Consider the following 19,503-nt stretch of genomic DNA (forward strand, 5'->3'; position numbering starts at 1 on the left):
GAAGATGGGGATGACGAGGAGTCCAGACTAATACAGGGATTCCCTAGCGAGGAGACTTATTTAATTGTTTTCAATGTTGGGACAGCAATTTTTGGGGAGCACTATACTCTGGAGAAAGATATATGGGGCCCACCATACACTGGAGCATTCCAAAGGTGGACATCAAACACTGGAGCAGCATTTACAGGGCCCATTATACACTGGAGCATTAGAAATGGGGCCCATTATATATGGAGCATTATTTGGGCCCATAAGACAGTGGAGCTTCATCCATGGGGACCAACATATACTGTAGCATTATGTGGAGCTCATCATATACCGTTTCAAACATTATATGGGACCAATGATTCTGTATGGAGAAATATATGGGCCTCATTGCTCTGTATAGCGCACTATGCGGTGGCCATAATACTGTATGGAGTAATATACTGTCCATTTTTGGAGCTATTGGAGAATTTAAAATCAATATCAGTCATGAGATGTAAAAAGTGAAGTATTTTTCATTGTACTATACCGCTATTTCTCTACCGTATCGGAGCATGATGAGTTGTGGTATGTGTTAAAGGGGCGCTCTTTGGCCCAGGGCACATGAAAACCTGGAGCCAGCCCTACCCCTCCACAAATTTAGCTAAATAACCCCCATTTTTCAGTGCGTAACTAGTATTATGAAGTAAATTAAGGTTGAAATGCTTCATTAATAAGAATTGATGTTTTTGGCATTCAAAAGGGCACTGTAGGTGTGTTTAATGTCCTCCACTCCCTGCCGACTTTGCTTCCCCATTGACTTGCATTGGGTTTCGTGTTCCAGTCGGCCTTCGACTTTTCACGATAATCTGCCAATTTCGTTCGACCCGACTTTTGAGAATGTCGGGTTTCATGAAACCCGACTCGGCCCGAAAAAAGGCAAAGTCGCTAATCTCTAATCATGTGTATAGCCGCCGCTCAGTTAAGAAAACATATAACTGGGCAAAGCATACAACTCGCCATCAAGCCTTGTATTGTGCTAAAGAAGATACACCGAATAAGTTGGTAAGGTTTATCACACAATATCATGGGCAAGCGGATTTAATGCGAAAGCATATTGAAAAATCCTGGTCAATATTGCATGTGGATCCAATTATATCGTAATACATTGGAGAGAAGCCGAGCATTACTTATAGGAGATCAAGAAATTTGAGAGACAAACTTGTGAAGAGCTACTATGTGAATAGAACGTCCTCCTTTATGTAAATTTCAAAGATCCCCTGGGATGTAAACCCTGTGGGAAATGTGTTGCATGCCCCAACATTACTAGAGCTGACTCATTTTCAAATTCTGCTGGTTCAAAAACCTATAGAATTACCGGGTCTATAATATGCACATCTAAGGCTGTGGTATATTATGCCACTTGCCCATGCTCTCTCATTTATGTTGGGCTTATGACCCGCCAATTTAAAGTTTGAGTCAGAGAGCTTGTATTGGGCATCCTTTCAGCAAAAGAGATTGAAGATATCGCTCAACTTAAAACAATTCTAAAGCACTTTAAGTTATATCATGATTGTGATGCTTCTCTTTAAAATTGGAATTGATATGATTGAACCCAGTGTGAGGAGTGGGCAAATAAGTGTTCCATTGGCTAGATTAGAAGCCAAGTGGATATGGACCCTGGGAACTGTCTCACCAAATGGTCTAAATGAGAACCTGAGCTTTGCCGCATTTTTGTAAATCACCTTTTAGTCCATGGAAAGTTTTCAATTAACATTTGTCTTATATATTTTTAGACTTTTTTTTAACCTTTTTTATTATTTTTATGCTTTGCTTTATTTTTTATAATATATATATATATAATTTTTTATTAATATATATATATATATACATATATATAGAAATATAAGAAAATTGGGATCCAGCAAAAGGATGAAAGTTCACCAGATTTGTAAAAACTTCTTCTTTATTAATCCATTGTGTCATAAAAAGTATAAGGAACTCCAATCAATTAATAGCATTCCAGCAAGGGACTACATGTTTCAGCACTATGTGCCTTCCTCACGGTCCTATTAATCATCTAGCTATGCTGGAATGCTATTAATTGATTGGAGTTCCTTATACTTTTTATGACACAATGGATTAATAAAGAAGAAGTTTTTACAAATCTGGTGAACTTTCATCCTTTTGCTGGATCCCAATTTTCTTATATTTCTATTTGTTGGGGCATACTCCCTGCCTGGATCCGTGCAAAACATAAGGTGAACACTGATTACTGCATCAAGAGGAACTCCTTTATGGTGAGCTGGCTATATGTTTTTCACATTGTTTGCATATACATACACTGTGTTCCAAATTATTATGCAAATGATATTTTTCTATGATTTTCCTAAATAGTCAGTACAAATGATAGTCAGTCTAATAAAAGTCATCACCCGTTAGAGTATACATCAAATTTTATTGAAGAAACCTCCCAATGATAACAGTATAATCTCCAAAATGAATAAAAACTCAAATTGCACTGTTCCAAATTATTAGGCACAGTAGAATTTCTAAACATTTGATCTGTTTTAAAGAACTGAAAATGTTCATTTGTGGAATTTGCAGCATTAGGAGGTCACATTCACTGAACAGAAAAGCTATTTAACTCCAAAACATCCTAACAGGCCAAGTTACATGCTATCATAGGAACCCTTCTGTGACATCACCTTCACAATTCTTGCATCCATTGAACTTGGGAGTTTTTGGAGAGTTTCTGCTTGGATTTCTTTGCATGAAGTCGGAATAGCCTCCCAGAGATGCTGTTTTGATGTGAACTGCCTCCCTCATAGATCGTTTGCTTGATGATACTCCAAAGGTTCTCTACAGGGTTGAGGTCAGGGGAAGATGGTGGCCACAGCATGAGTTTACCTCCTTTTATGCCTATAGCAGTCAATGACTCAGAGGTATTCTTTGCAGCATGAGATGGTGCATTGTCATGCATGAAGAGGATTTTGCTCCTGAAGGCACATTTCTGCTTTTTATACCATGGAAGACAGCTGTCAGTCAGAAACTCTATATACAGTACTTTGCAGAGGTCATTTTCACACCTTCAGGAACCTTAAAGAGCCCTACCAGCTGTTTCCCCATGATTCCGGCCCAAAACATGACTCCTCCTCCTCCTTGCTGAAGTCGCAGCCTTGTTGAGACTTAGTGGCCGTCCACCAACCATCCATCTGGACCATCCAGGGTTGCTCGACACTCATCAGTAAACAAGACTGTATGAAAAATAGTCTTCATGTATGTCTGGACCCACTGCTACAATTTCTGCTTGTGAACACTTTTTAGGGGTGGCCGAATAGTAGGTTTATGCACCACAGCAAGCCTTTGAAGGATCCTACACCATGAGGTTCGAGGGACTCCAGAGGCACCAGCAGCTTTAAATATCTGTTTGCTAGTTTGTAATGGCTTTTTAGCAGCTGCTTTCTTAATCCGATGAACTTGTCTGGCAGAAACCTTCCTCATTCTGCCTTTATCTGCACAAACATGTCTGTGCTCAGAATCAACCACAAATCTCTTAACAGTACGATGGTCACTTTTAAATTTTTGGGAAATATCTAATGTTTTCATCTCTTGACCAAGGCATTGCACTATTTGATGCTTTTCAGCAGCAGAGAGATCCTTTTTCTTTCCTAAATTCCTTGAAACCTGTGCCCTGCTTAATAATGTGGAACATCATTCTTAAGTAGTTTTCCTTTATTTGGGCTCACCTGGTAAACTAATTATCACAGGAATTTGAGATTTATTTCAGTGATCCAAAGAGCCCTGATACACAATACCATCTATGAGTTTATTTGAAAAACAAAAAATTACATCTTTATGACACTTAAATCCAATTTGCATAATAATTTGGAATGCAGTGTATATATATATATATATATATATATATATAGTGAGGTAGCGCTGTCATTCAGTTAGGGAATCCTCGCTAGGCAGCGAACAAAATCTGATCCGGCACAGATTTTCCATAAAACCAAAACAGTCCATGCGGTTTATTCAGCAGCATAAACCCATAGAAGCAACATAAAGTTCTTATAACAGCATAGCGTCCATGACAGAGTTCAGCTCTGTAATCCCTGTGGTCACACAGGTTAAACATACACAGGCTTTCTAGCCTCAGTTATCTCACCCACATCAGGGTCACTCATGGTTCCTTTAGCATACTGCAGACGTCCATTCCCTCCAGGGAACTATCAGGCATGTGCAGCCATTAACATAGCGTTCACTTGCTGTCAGAGGGCAACCCCATCTCACTCAGACAGGACCTTCCACACTGGACCAACCAGGTCCCAGCATTCACCCCCATGTGACCTACCCTGGCCACCTTATATGGTCCGTAGCCACGCCCACTTGGTTACATGTCTGAACTCATCACAGGTCCTTCACACACACATATACACTTTACAGTAGCGTTATTAAACACAGCCCCTGGGTGGGTTTGTAGGTATCTAGTGCCTAACACATTGAACCAGCGCCTAAGCAGTATCACTGCTGATTAACACACATAAATCTCCATCTCAAGGCCACCCACCTTGAGATACATAATGGTCATTCAGTATCTTGCCATTCATCCACTCTCCTGGGACATCCATACAGTGCCCCCTAGTGGACATTACACCACAATATATTATATATTTTTATATATACCAGATTGGTGGCATGGTATTTATCCTTATGTTTTTTAGTATGTCTTTTAACATGATTTTAATTATTTTTTATTTTTTGCAGAAAACTATCATTCTGTCCTATTGCCAGATGTGGTGTGGTTCTTTTTTCATCTTCCCTTATTACCTGTACCAATGTACCAGAGTGTTGGGGAATCTGGTGGTGTGCAGCTGTCGTTTGACATGGACTTTTGTTTTTTCTTGGATCATACATAATTATTTACATCTACCTGTATGGAGGGTCATTATATAATTGATATATTACATTAAATTATTTAATTAAAAATGTTTTTATTTGTTTCTTATCTATTTTTCTTCTATTGATTTATCATATTTATATATTTTCAGTTTTATTTTTTTTTCATTTTTTATTATTTATTAGTATTTATTCATTATCATTTATTTTTATTTTTTTCCTTTTTTATTCATTATTTTTTATTATTATTTAATTATTTTTTATTTTATTTTTTATTTATTTTTCATTATTGTTTTTTATTTTTTATTTCTATATATATATATTTATCATTATATTTATTTATACATATATTTTTCTATATAGATTATTTTTTTAGTTATTATTTATTCATATATTTATTTTTTTTTTTCATTAATAAACCTGTTTTATGACCATTCTTACGGTGACTACTATTATTATTTCTACTTATTACTCTCTCTATTTATTCACTATTTATAATTGATTATGTATATTATACAATTTTGTATAATTAGTTATCACTGCTACTATTAATACTGTAATTTTGTCTGGATATATTAGTATACACTATTATAATTTTACGCTGCCGTCCAAGTACAACTTAAACAAAGTATATGAAGAGTATAATTCTCACCATTCATTCCCCTCTTGGTTGCTTGCTCCTTTTTAAATTATTTGGTCTATGTGACTATGTCACTACACTGTTGTTAATTCTCCAAAGTCTTCTGCCTATGTGTTTGAGCGAATGCGCCACATGTGTCCCGTGTCCTGGTGTGTAGCGTCGGGTGGCCTTGTCAACACCGGGTACTCTTTCCCCGTGTGGCCGGTCACGTGACGTAGAGCACTAAGGATTTCCGGGTCCTCCTGGCGGTGCACGTGTCGATACCACCTCCGTCCCACACATCAGCTCATTAGCATCAAGGATATTTAAGCCCTTTAATTTTATTCCTGGACACCCCCCTGATGAAGGAATTCTAATTCTGAAACATGCGTCGGGGTTGCGCTGTATTCAGGATCGGTGGCATTTAAAGGTAATCCCTCACTTATGAGTAGTGCGGTTTTTGTGGTTTTGCGATTCCTGGGTGCTCCATTTTACTCAGGCACTATGCAGTCAAATCTGTATCCCATTTAATCTGCACGCATTGACACATTTGCTTATTTATTTATTTTTGTATTTTTGATGAATATAGCTCTTGCACATAGCACATGCACCCCCTTCTTAATATACAGTGTTGGCCAAAAGTATTGACACCCCTGCAATTCTGTCAGGTAATACTCAGTTTCTTCCTGAAAATGATTGCAAACACAAATTCTTTGGTATTATTATCTTGATTTAATTTGACTTAAATGAAAAAACACAAAAAGAATTGTCCTAAAGCCAAATTGGATATAATTCCACACCAAACATAAAAAAGAGGGTGGACAAAAGTATTGGCACTGTTCGAAAAATCATGTGATGCTTCTCTAATTTGTGTAATTAACAGCACCTGTAACTTACCTGTGGCACCTAACAGGTGTTCGCAATAACTAAATCACACTTGCAGCCAGTTGACATGGATTAAAGTTGACTCAACCTCTGTCCTATGTCCTTGTGTGTACCACATTGAGCATGGAGAAAAGAAAGAAGACCAAAGAACTGTCTGAGGACTTGAGAAACCAAATTGTGAGGAAGCATGAGCAATCTCAAGGCTACAAGTCCATCTCCAAAGACCAGAATGTTCCTGTGTCTACCGTGCGCAGTGTCATCAAGAAGTTTAAAGCCCATGGCACTGTGGCTAACCTCCCTAGATGTGGACGTAAAAGAAAAATTGACAAGAGATTTCAACGCAAGATTGTGCGGATTTTGGATAAAGAACCTCGACTAACATCCAAACAAGTTCAAGCTGCCCTGCAGTCCGAGGGTACAACAGTGTCAACCCGTACTATCCGTCTGCGTCTGAATGAAAAGGGACTGTATGGTAGGAGACCCAGGAAGACCCCACTTCTTACCCCGAGACATAAAAAAGCCAGGCTGGAGTTTGCCAAAACTTACCTAAAAAAGCTTAAAACATTTTGGAAGACTGTTCTCTGGTCAGATGAGACAAAAGTAGAGCTTTTTGGGCAAAGGCATCAACATAGAGTTTACAGGAGAAAAAAAGAGGCATTCAAAGAAAAGAACACGGTCCCTACAGTCAAACATGGCGGAGGTTCCCTGATGTTTTGGGGTTGCTTTGCTGCCTCTGGCACTGGACTGCTTGACCGTGTGCATGGCATTATGAAGTCTGAAGACTACCACAAATTTTGCAGCATAATGTAGGGTCCAGAGTGAAAAAGCTGGGTCTCCCTCAGAAGTCATGGGTCTTCCAGCAGGACAATGACCCAAAACACACTTCAAAAAGCACTAGAAAATGGTTTGAGAGAAAGCACTGGAGACTTCTAAGGTGGCTAGCAATGAGTCCCGACCTGAATCCCATAGAACACCTGTGGAGAGATCTAAAAATGGCAGTTTGGAGAAGGCACCCTTCAAATATCAGGGACCTGGAGCAGTTTGCCAAAGAAGAATGGTCTAAAATTCCAGCAGAGCATTGTAAGAAACTCATTGATGGTTACCGGAAGAGGTTGGTCGCAGTTATTTTGGCTAAAGGTTGTGCAACCAAGTATTAGGCTGAGGGTGCCAATACTTTTGTCTGGCCCATTTTTGGAGTTTTGTGTGAAATGATCAATGTTTTGCTTTTTGCTTCATTCTCTTTTCTGTTTTTTCATTTAAGACAAATTAAATGAAGATAATAATACCAAAGAATTTGTGTTTGCAATCATTTTTAGGAAGAAACTGAGTATTATCTGACAGAATTGCAGGGGTGTCAATACTTTTGGCCATCACTGTATAATCACACATTATAGTGACATCACGTCGAAGATTGTGATTACGTGTTATATACATTTTTAAAAAAAAAAAAAAAGTTTTTTTTCACTTTTTACATATATTATTATTATTATTATTATTTATTATTATAGCGCCATTTATTCCATGGCACTTTACATGTGAGGAGGGGTATACATAATACATACAAGTACAGTAATCTTAAACAATACAAGTCACGACTGGTACAGGATGAGAGAGGACCCTGCCTGCGAGGGCTCACAATCTACAACGGGATGGGTGAGGATAAAGTAGGCGAGGGTAGAGCTGATCGTGCAGCAGTTTGGTGGATCGGTGGTTACTGCAAGTTGTAGGCTTGTCGGAAGAGGTAGGTCTTCAAGTTCTTTTTGAAGGTTTCCATGGTAGGCGAGAGTCTGATATGTTGTGGTAGAGAGTTCCAGAGTAGAGGGGAGACTAGGTCACAGATGTATGGAGGACTCAGGTTGTGGATGGCTTTGTATGTCATGGTTAGGGTTTTGAACTGGAGTCTTTGGGTAATGGGGAGCCAGTGCAGGGATTGACAGAGAGGAGAGGCCGGGGAATAGCGGGGGGACAGGTGGATTAGTCAGGCAGCAGAGTTAAGAATAGATTGTAGGGGTGCGAGAGTGTTTGAGGGGAGGCCACAGAGCAGGAGGTTGCAGTAGTCAAGGCGGGAGATGAAGAGGGCATGGACTAGGGTTTTTGCAGATTCTTGGTTGAAGAATGTACGGATCCGTGAAATATTTTTGAGTTGAAGTCGGCAGGAAGCGGAAAAGGCATGAGATTCTATGAGCTGTCTGAGGCCGAAGGTGTAAACGGAGAAGAGCAGGGGCCCTAGGACTGAACCTTGCGGGACTCCAACGGATAGGGGGCGCGGTGAGGAGGTGGTGTGCGAATGGGAGACGCTGAATGTCCGGTCTGCTAGGTATGACGCAATCCAAGATAGGACCAAGTCTGTGATACCAAGAGATGAGAGGGTCTGTAGTAATAGGGAATGGTCCACTGTGTCAAAGGCAGAGGACAGGTCCAGGAGGAGGAGGACGGAGTAGTGTCGCTTGGCCTTGGCGGCTAGTAGGTCATTGGTGACCTTAGTTAGGGCAGTTTCAGTGGAGTGGTGTGGCCGGAAGCCGGATTGCAAGTGGTCAAGGAGGGAGCAAGAAGAGAGGTGGGAGGATAGTTCAAGGTGGACGTGTTGTTCCAGTAGTTTTGAGGCATAGGGGAGAAGTGATATAGGGCTATAGCTAGATACAGAGGATGGGTCAAGAGAGGGCTTTTTGAGGATAGGTGTGATTGAGGCATGTTTAAAGCTTGAGGGGAAAACACCAGTTTTTAGTGATAGGTTGAAGAGATGGGTTAGGGTTGGGATGAAGACTGTGGTGAGGTTTGGGATGAAGTGGGATGGGATCGGGTCAAGTGCACAGGTAGTAAGATGTGATCTTGAGAGTAGAGTGGAGAGTCGATCTTCTGTAATGATGGAGAAGTTGGTTTTGGGGGAGGAGGGCAGGGCAGGTAGGAGGAAGGGCACTGGGGGTTGTTGACCAAAACTGTCTCTGATGTTATCAATCTTCTCCTTGATAAATGAGGCAAAGTCTTCAGCTGAGATGAGTGGAGAGGGAGGAGGTGCTGGGGGGCGGAGGAGAGAATTGAGGGTGTTGAATAACTGTTTAGGGTTGTGAGACAGGGAGGATATGAGAGATGAGAAGTAGGTTTGTTTTGCTGCAGCGAGTGTGGCCTTGAAAGTAGTGAGGGACTGTTTGAATGTGATGAAGTCCTCATTGGAGTGGGATTTTTTTCCATCTCCGCTCAGCAGCCCTGGAAGCCCGCCTCAGTTCTTTGGTCAGACTGGTGTGCCCGGGCTGTCTTTTGATTTTGCGAGTTTTGGTATGTTTGAGAGGGGCAACTGATTCCAAAGCTACAGCTATTGTGGTGTTATATAGAGCGACAGCGGCATCCGCATTGTGTAGGAAACTTAGGTCTGTAAGAGGGAGGAGGGATTCAGACAGTGAGTGTAGATCGAGGTGTTGAAGATTTCTGCGAGGGTGTGCGAGTTTTTGAGGTGGGGATTGTGGACCTGAGGAGGAGAGGGAAGAGAATGTAAGTAGGTTGTGGTCAGAGAGAGAAAGAGGTGAGTTAGAGAGGCTAGATAGGGAGCAGAGGCGGGTGAAGATGAGGTCTAGTGTGTGGCCATCTTTGTGAGTGGCTGCAGAAGACCATTGAGTGAGGCCGAAGGAGGAAGTGAGAGATAGAAGTTTAGTGGCAGCTGAGAAGGAAGTGTCAATGGGGATGTTGAAGTCGCCCAAGATGATAGTGGGGATATCAGGGGAAAGGAAATGGAGTAGCCAGGTGGTGAAGCGGTCAAAGAAGGTGGTGGCTGACCCTGGAGGGCGGTATATGACAGCTAGTTGGAGGTTGGAGGGGGAGTAGATGCGCACAGAGTGCACCTCGAAGGAAGGGAGGGTAACAGAGGGCGGCAGTGAGATTGGGGTGAAGGAGCAGTTATCTGACAGGAGAAAACCAACTCCTCCACCATGCTTGCAGCTGGGGCGGGGAGTGTGGGAAAGGTGGAATCCACCATATGAGAGTGCAGCAGGAGAGGCTGTGTCAGAGGAGGTGAGCCAGGTTTCGGTGATGGCAAGGAAGGAAAGTTACATATCTAATTTATGCTTGATATTTACACATTCGTTGTAGGATTATATGTTTTTTGGAATTTTATGGCTGCATATTTATTGGGACTCTTTATTTATAATTGATAGATATTTATTTCTTAGCTTTTATGCTTATCTATTTGATAAAGATATTTTAAATTTTATTGTATCTTTACTAATTATCTACTAAAGGGCTGGGAGATACAGGTGTGTGCTTGGGTATCACCCCTATTGCCATTTGTTGTATTCTTTTTGTATATTAATAAATATATTTTTATGATTACATCCTATATGCCTTCTTTGTCCATCTATATGGGGTCTTTTTGGTTTTTCTGATTTTGATGGGTGGTTTCCACCTTTTATAAGCACTGGTGTTTAGAGTTGAGCGACTTTAGTCAGATCGGGTTTCATGAAACAAATTTCGTTTCAGATGAAACTGGTTCGACTAGGGCAAAAAAAGTCGGAGTTTCGTCCGAAACCCGACCCCAATGCAAGTCAATGGGGAATAAAAGTCAACATTGAGTGGATGAATGTCATCCGCTCAATGCCGAATTTTATTTCCCATTGACTTGCATTGGGGTCGGGTTTCGGACGAAACTCCGACTTTTTTTGCCCTAGTCGGACCAGTTTCATCTGAAACAAATTTTGTTTCATGAAACCCGATCCGACTAAAGTCGCTCAACTCTACTGGTGTTAACATATATTTTATTTATTATTGATATATATTCCTTATAGTTCTCATTTTCATTGGTGCTTAACATATTGGTTATATTCAGGAAGGGGATGAGTGGAAAGCGGCATTTCTCACCTCTTAGAGTTTGTTTGAGAATTGGGTTATGCCTTTTGGTCTCACTAATGCGCCAGCCGTCTTTCAGAATTTTATTAACCATGTATTTTCTGATTTCATTGGGCGTTTTATGGTGATGTATTTAGATAATATTCTCATCTGACAAACAAGATCACATGGGTCATCTATGTGCTGTTCTCCAGAAGTTATGGGAGAACTCATTTTGATAAACCTGAAAAATGTTCATTTTTTGGCCAAGAGCTGTCCTTTTTATGGTTCATCCTCTCTGCCAAGGGGTTTCATATGGACCCTGGGAAGGTACGGACCATTGTGGATTGAGTGTAGTGTGCAATCCAGAGACCTGAAGGGTCTTCAGTGTTTTTTTGAGGTTTTCCATTTACTACAGGAAATTCATTAAGGGGTCACGGATCTTACTCGTAAGGGGACTGATTTAAAAAACTGGACAGCTCCATCAGTGGTGGTGTTTTATTCACTAACCCCTTTACCCCAATGGTAGTTTGCATGTTAATGACCGGGACAATTTTTACAATTCTGACCACTGTCCCTCTATGAGGTAATAAATCTGGAACGATTCCATGGATCCCGGTCATTTCTTTGATATGACTTGCGTTTATTTGTGAAAAAATGGAAATTTGGTGAACATTTTGAAAATGTTGCAATTTTCCACCTTTGAATTTTCATGCCCTTAAATCACAGAGATATGTTACACAAAATACTAAATATGTAACATTTCCCACATGTTTACTGTCTCGTGCCATTGGTAATGTCGAACGGGTCGGAGAGGAAATTGTTTGCATAAATCCTGCCACTAGGACCCGAGTACAAGGCGAAGACTGTTGATAGAAACTTCTCGTCAAAGCCGAATCTAGCGAGAGTTGCTTTTAAGTAAAGCCAGTTTAGCCTATCAAACGCCTTTTCGGCGTCCAGTGCCAGAAAAGCAGTTTGGGTTCTCTGGTTGTTCGCTAAATTTATCAGATTCAACACCCTTCTAGTTCCGTCTGAGGCCTGGCGGCCCTCTGTAAAGCCTATTTGATCATCCGCCAACAGACGTGGAAGGATGTTTTTTAATCGGTTTGCAACGATCTTTGAGTAGATTTTAATATCGCTATTTATCAGCGATATTGGCCTATAGCTCTGTATCCTCTCGGGGTCCCCCCCTCCTTTGGAATCATGATAATTGTTGCCTCTAACATCTCCTTTGGGAAGGAACCCCGAGAGGATGGTGGTGCCCTTTTGGACATTCCTTTAAGGTTCAGCTTTGCAATCATACAGCCCCCGGAAACCAAACACTTTGCCTTCATGGACGCAGTTTAGAGGTTCGTGGGAATAATGCCGCCCCATCGGCAGTTGGCATAATTTATTGGTGGGAAGTCCGACGGTATATGATCGTGTTTGATTTCAGAATTTTTTTTTTTTTTTGGTTTGTATTTTACATTTTTATTCCAGCCTTTCTTGACTTCATAAGGGCACGACAAGCCTATATCTGTGTCTCCTCCACCTCCTCCTTTTACTCCTCCACCTCTTTTCTAAATGTAGTTGCCCTTTTCTGTATGTTATTTTTGTCTTCTGAGCAGTTTGTCTGCTTTGGGACACCTTTAAAGGTGTTTTGTAATTGTTTTCTATGTGTTTGTATGTGTTTGTGTTTGCCTGCCATTGTTTTCAATGGGGTTCGACAGTGTTCTTTGAACATTCGACGAACATTCGACGAACTTGCCTCCTGTGCGACGAACCAAAACACTAGTGGAGTGGCTCAACACTACTCCTGATACATAGAAGTACATTGTTAATGTTTAAACTATGCTATATATACCTGGTATCTGGTGATACTGTACCCTTTCTGCCAGGAAGTCCTCCTCCAACCAACACTCTAAGTGTATCATTAACACCTGAAACATTGTCCCACATGTGTGATTATTTCTTGTGGATCTTCTTGTTATATTGTGGTGTGATCCATCCTGAGCGTGTGAGTGTCTATGGGTTACTCCTGCAATTTAGATGTACATTTAAAAATTACCCCAACACTGTATACAGCTCTACGCTTGGGATACATTACCCATTTACTGCTTGTTATATTCTGGTCTAATCCAAACTGACTAAGTGAGAGTTATTTTCTGACTGTGGAAATAAATGCTGAAATTGACAACAATGACACCTACACTGTGCACAGCTGTACTCTTGAGATTCATTACCGTTTTACGGCTTTTTAGATTGTGTTGTAATCCAATACTGAGCCTGAGAGTGTCTGTGTGTGCCTCCTCAAATATCTACGGAGATTTAGAATGTTTAAACTATACTATATATACCTGCTATCTGATGATACTGTACACTTTGTCTAATTTTTATATTCTTGTCTAATCCATACTGAGCCTGTGAGCGTCTCTGTGTGACTGATGGAATATATAGGGAGATTGACAATTATCTTTTCACTGAATAGAGCTGTACGCTTCTGATACAGTGCCATATAGCTGATGTTATTTTGGGTCTATTTTCTGCAAAATTTTGAAGTTTGGTGGAAGGGGCCGCGGACGTGGGCGTGGGGGGGCCAGCTGGTGCTGATGGTGGTGGTGCATCTGCTGGTAGTGGCAAAAGCACAATAGCAGCTAAGGCAGGAGGTGTTGAGCCTGCGTCATGGTCTGGCTCCGGAACGCCTGGAAGGCTACCTCTTCTGGGAGTAGGTTAACCGCTTTTAAAGGCGGAGCATGAGGAACTGGTTTTGGCTTCCATTGCCGAAACAGACTCCAGCAAATATGCCCTCCTCTTCTGAAGTTTCAAAAAAATGCAAGCACTGAGTCGTCAAGTGCTGGCTCCTGGTCAGGAAGAACCCCTTTACTTGTGTCCTTCACCCCCACCAAAAGTGAATGATGCAGCAGGCCACACTTCACATTAGTTCATGTAGCTCTTTCTATCATACCATGCCTGGGTTATCAAGTCAAATCGTGAATTCCCAAGTCCAAGATGAATCAGACATGGAGTGTGGGTGGCCAGCCAGAGCAGTGGGATTAATCGGTACCGGGCCGGTGTCTCACAGGGATGTGTCACGGTGGTGGTGACCCGTTCCGTGGCCCTGGGCGTCCATGCAAAGGGGTGAATTACGTTTATAGGTGAATGATACATGACACCACCTGTGGTTTCTGATTAGATTGACCAGCGCTGCAGTGTCGCTTCTCTGGGACAGATGTTGTGGTGCAGCTAAGATGTGGATGTGGTCCTATTAGGACCGTGAGGAAGGCACATAGTGCTGAAACATGTAGTCCCTTGCTGGAATGCTATTAATTGATTGGAGTTCCTTATACTTTTTATGACACAATGGATTAATAAAGAAGAAGTTTTTACAAATCTGGTGAACTTTCATCCTTTTGCTGGATCCCAATTTTCTTATATTTCTATTTGTTGGGGCATACTCCCTGCCTGGATCCGTGCAAAACATAAGGTGAACACCGATTACTGCATCAAGAGGAAGTCCTTTATGGTGAGCTGGCTATATGTTTTTCACATTGTTTGCATATACATACACTGTGTTCCAAATTATTATGCAAATGATATTTTTCTATGATTTTCCTAAATAGTCAGTACAAATGATAGTCAGTCTAATAAAAGTCATCACCCGTTAGAGTATACATCAAATTTTATTGAAGAAACCTCCCAATGATAACAGTATAATCTCCAAAATGAATAAAAACTCAAATTGCACTGTTCCAAATTATTAGGCACAGTAGAATTTCTAAACATTTGATCTGTTTTAAAGAACTGAAAATGTTCATTTGTGGAATTTGCAGCATTAGGAGGTCACATTCACTGAACAGAAAAGCTATTTATCTCCAAAACATCCTAACAGGCCAAGTTACATGCTATCATAGAAACACTTCTGTGACATCACCTTCACAATTCTTGCACCCATTGAACTTGGGAGTTTTTGGAGAGTTTCTGCTTGGATTTCTTTGCATGAAGTCGGAATAGCCTCCCAGAGATGCTGTTTTGATGTGAACTGCCTCCCTCATAGATCGTTTGCTTGATGATACTCCAAAGGTTCTCTACAGGGTTGAGGTCAGGGGAAGATGGTGGCCACAGCATGAGTTTACCTCCTTTTATGCCTATAGCAGTCAATGACTCAGAGGTATTCTTTGCAGCATGAGATGGTGCATTGTCATGCATGAAGAGGATTTTGCTCCTGAAGGCACATTTCTGCTTTTTATACCATGGAAGACAGCTGTCAGTCAGAAACTCTATATATAGTACTTTGCAGAGGTCATTTTCACACCTTCAGGAACCTTAAAGAGCCCTACCAGCTGTTTCCCCATGATTCCGGCCCAAAACATGACTCCTCCTCCTCCTTGCTGAAGTCGCAGCCTTGTTGAGACATAGTGGCCATCCATCAACCATCCATCTGGACCATCCAGGGTTGCTCGACACTCATCAGTAAACAAGACTGTATGAAAAATAGTCTTCATGTATGTCTGGACCCACTGCTACAATTTCTGCTTGTGAACACTTTTTAGGGGTGGCCGAATAGTAGGTTTATGCACCACAGCAAGCCTTTGAAGGATCCTACACCATGAGGTTCGAGGGACTCCAGAGGCACCAACAGCTTTAAATATCTGTTTGCTAGTTTGTAATGGCTTTTTAGCAGCTGATTTCTTAATCCGATGAACTTGTCTGGCAGAAACCTTCCTCATTCTGCCTTTATCTGCACAAACATGTCTGTGCTCAGAATCAACCACAAATCTCTTAACAGTACGATGGTCACGTTTAAATTTTTGGGAAATATCTAATGTTTTCATCTCTTGACCAAGGCATTGCACTATTTGATGCTTTTCAGCAGCAGAGAGATCCTTTTTCTTTCCTAAATTCCTTGAAACCTGTGCCCTGCTTAATAATGTGGAACATCATTCTTAAGTAGTTTTCCTTTAATTGGGCTCACCTGGTAAACTAATTATCACAGGAATTTGAGATTTATTTCAGTGATCCAAAGAGCCCTGATACACAATACCATCTATGAGTTTATTTGAAAAACAAAAAATTACATCTTTATGACACTTAAATCCAATTTGCATAATAATTTGGAACGCAGTGTTTATATATATATATCTATATAGTGAGGTAGCGCTGTCAATCAGTTAGGGAATCCTCGCTAGGCAGCGAACAAAATATGATCCGGCACAGATTTTCCATAAAACCAAAACAGTCCATGCGGTTTATTCAGCAGCATAAACCCATAGAAGCAACGTAAAGTTCTTATAACAGCATAGCGTCCATGACAGAGTTCAGCTCTGTAATCCCTGTGGTCACACAGGTTAAACATACACAGGCTTTCTAGCCTCAGTTATCTCACCCACATCAGGGTCACTCATGGTTCCTTTAGCATACTGCAGATGTCCATGCCCTCCAGGGAACTATCAGGCATGTGCAGCCATTAACATAGCGTTCACTTGCTGTCAGAAGGCAACCCCATCTCACTCAGACAGGACCTTCCACACTGGACCTACCAGGTCCCAGCATTCACCCCCATGTGACCTACCCTGGCCAACTTATATGGTCCGTAGCCACGCCCACTTGGTCACATGTCTGACCTCATCACAGGTCCTTCACACACACATATACACTTTACAGTAGCGTTATTAAACACAGCCCCTGGGTGGGTTTGTAGGTATCTAGTGCCTGACACATTGAACCAGCGCCTAAGCAGTATCACTGCTGATTATCACACATAAATCTCCATCTCAAGGCCACCCACCTTGAGATACATAATGGTCATTCAGTATCTTGCCATTCATCCACTCTCCTGGGACATCCATACAGTGCCCCCTAGTGGACATTACACCACAATATATTATATATTTTTATATATACCAGATTGGTGGCATGGTATTTATCCTTACGTTTTTTAGTATGTCTTTTAACATGATTTTAATTATTTTTTATTTTTTGCAGAAAACTATCATTCTGTCCTATTGCCAGATGTGGTGTGGTTCTTTTTTCATCTTCCCTTATTACCTGTACCAGTGTACCAGAGTGTTGGGGAATCTGGTGGTGTGCAGCTGTCGTTTGACATGGACTTTTGTTTTTTCTTGGATCATACATAATTATTTACATCCACCTGTATGGAGGGTCATTATATAATTGATATATTACATTAAATTATTTAATTAAAAATGTTTTTATTTGTTTCTTATCTATTTTTCTTCTATTGATTTATCATATTTATATATTTTCATTGTTTTATTTTTTTTTCATTTTTTATTATTTATTAGTATTTATTCATTATCATTTATTTTTATTTTTTTCCTTTTTTATTCATTATTTTTTATTATTATTTATTTATTTTTTATTTTATTTTTTATTTATTTTTCATTATTGTTTTTTATTTTTTATTTCTATATATATATATATTTATCATTATATTTATTTATACATATATTTTTCTATATAGATTATTTTTTTAGTTATTATTTATTCATATATTTATTTATTTTTTTCATTAATAAACCTGTTTTATGACCATTCTTACGGTGACTACTATTATTATTTCTACTTATTACTCTCTCTATTTATTCACTATTTATAATTGATTATGTATATTATACAATTTTGTATAATTAGTTATCACTGCTACTATTAATACTGTAATTTTGTCTGGATATATTAGTATACACTATTATAATTTTACGCTGCCGTCCAAGTACAACTTAAACAAAGTATATGAAGAGTATAATTCTCACCATTCATTCCCCTCTTGGTTGCTTGCTCCTTTTTAAATTATTTGGTCTATGTGACTATGTCACTACACTGTTGATAATTCTCCAAAGTCTTCTGCCTATGTGTTTGAGCGAATGCGCCGCCTGTGTCCCGTGTCCTGGTGTGTAGCGTCGGGTGGCCTTGTCAACACCGGGTACTCTTTCCCTGTGCGGCCGGTCACGTGACGTGAGCACTAAGGATTTCCGGGTCCTCCTGGCGGTGCACGTGCCGATACCACCTCCGTCCCACACATCAGCTCATTAGCATCAAGGGTTATTTAAGCCCCTTAATTTTATTCCTGGACACCCCCCTGATGAAGGAATTCTAATTCTGAAACATGCGTCGGGGTTGCGCTGTATTCAGGATCGGCGGCATTTAAAGGTAATCCCTCACTTATGAGTAGTGCGGTTTTTGTGGTTTTGCGATTCCTGGGTGCTCCATTTTACTCAGGCACTATGCAGTCAAATCTGTATCCCATTTAATCTGCACGCATTGACACATTTGCTTATTTATTTATTTTTGTATTTTTGATGAATATAGCTCTTGCACATAGCACATGCACCCCCCTTCTTAATATACAGTGTTGGCCAAAAGTATTGACACCCCTGCAATTCTGTCAGGTAATACTCAGTTTCTTCCTGAAAATGATTGCAAACACAAATTCTTTGGTATTATTATCTTGATTTAATTTGACTTAAATGAAAAAACACAAAAAGAATTGTCCTAAAGCCAAATTGGATATAATTCCACACCAAACATAAAAAAGAGGGTGGACAAAAGTATTGGCACTGTTCGAAAAATCATGTGATGCTTCTCTAATTTGTGTAATTCACAGCACCTGTAACTTACCTGTGGCACCTAACAGGTGTTCGCAATAACTAAATCACACTTGCAGCCAGTTGACATGGATTAAAGTTGACTCAACCTCTGTCCTGTGTCCTTGTGTGTACCACATTAAGCATGGAGAAAAGAAAGAAGACCAAAGAACTGTCTGAGGACTTGAGAAACCAAATTGTGAGGAAGCATGAGCAATCTCAAGGCTACAAGTCCATCTCCAAAGACCAGAATGTTCCTGTGTCTACCGTGTGCAGTGTCATCAAGAAGTTTAAAGCCCATGGCACTGTGGCTAACCTCCCTAGATGTGGACGTAAAAGAAAAATTGACAAGAGATTTCAACGCAAGATTGTGCGGATTTTGGATAAAGAACCTCGACTAACATCCAAACAAGTTCAAGCTGCCCTGCAGTCCGAGGGTACAACAGTGTCAACCCATACTATCCATCGGCGTCTGAATGAAAAGGGACTGTATGGTAGGAGACCCAGGAAGACCCCACTTCTTACCCCGAGACATAAAAAAGCCAGGCTGGAGTTTGCCAAAACTTACCTGAAAAAGCTTAAAACATTTTGGAAGACTGTTCTCTGGTCAGATGAGACAAAAGTAGAGCTTTTTGGGCAAAGGCATCAACATAGAGTTTACAGGAGAAAAAAGAGGCATTCAAAGAAAAGAACACGGTCCCTACAGTCAAACATGGCGGAGGTTCCCTGATGTTTTGGGGTTGC

The sequence above is a fragment of the Dendrobates tinctorius genome, unplaced genomic scaffold (assembly GCF_039654945.1).
Source record: "Dendrobates tinctorius isolate UK_male_01 unplaced genomic scaffold, ASM3965494v1 ptg000092l, whole genome shotgun sequence".
In the NCBI taxonomy this organism is placed as follows: domain Eukaryota; kingdom Metazoa; phylum Chordata; class Amphibia; order Anura; family Dendrobatidae; genus Dendrobates; species Dendrobates tinctorius.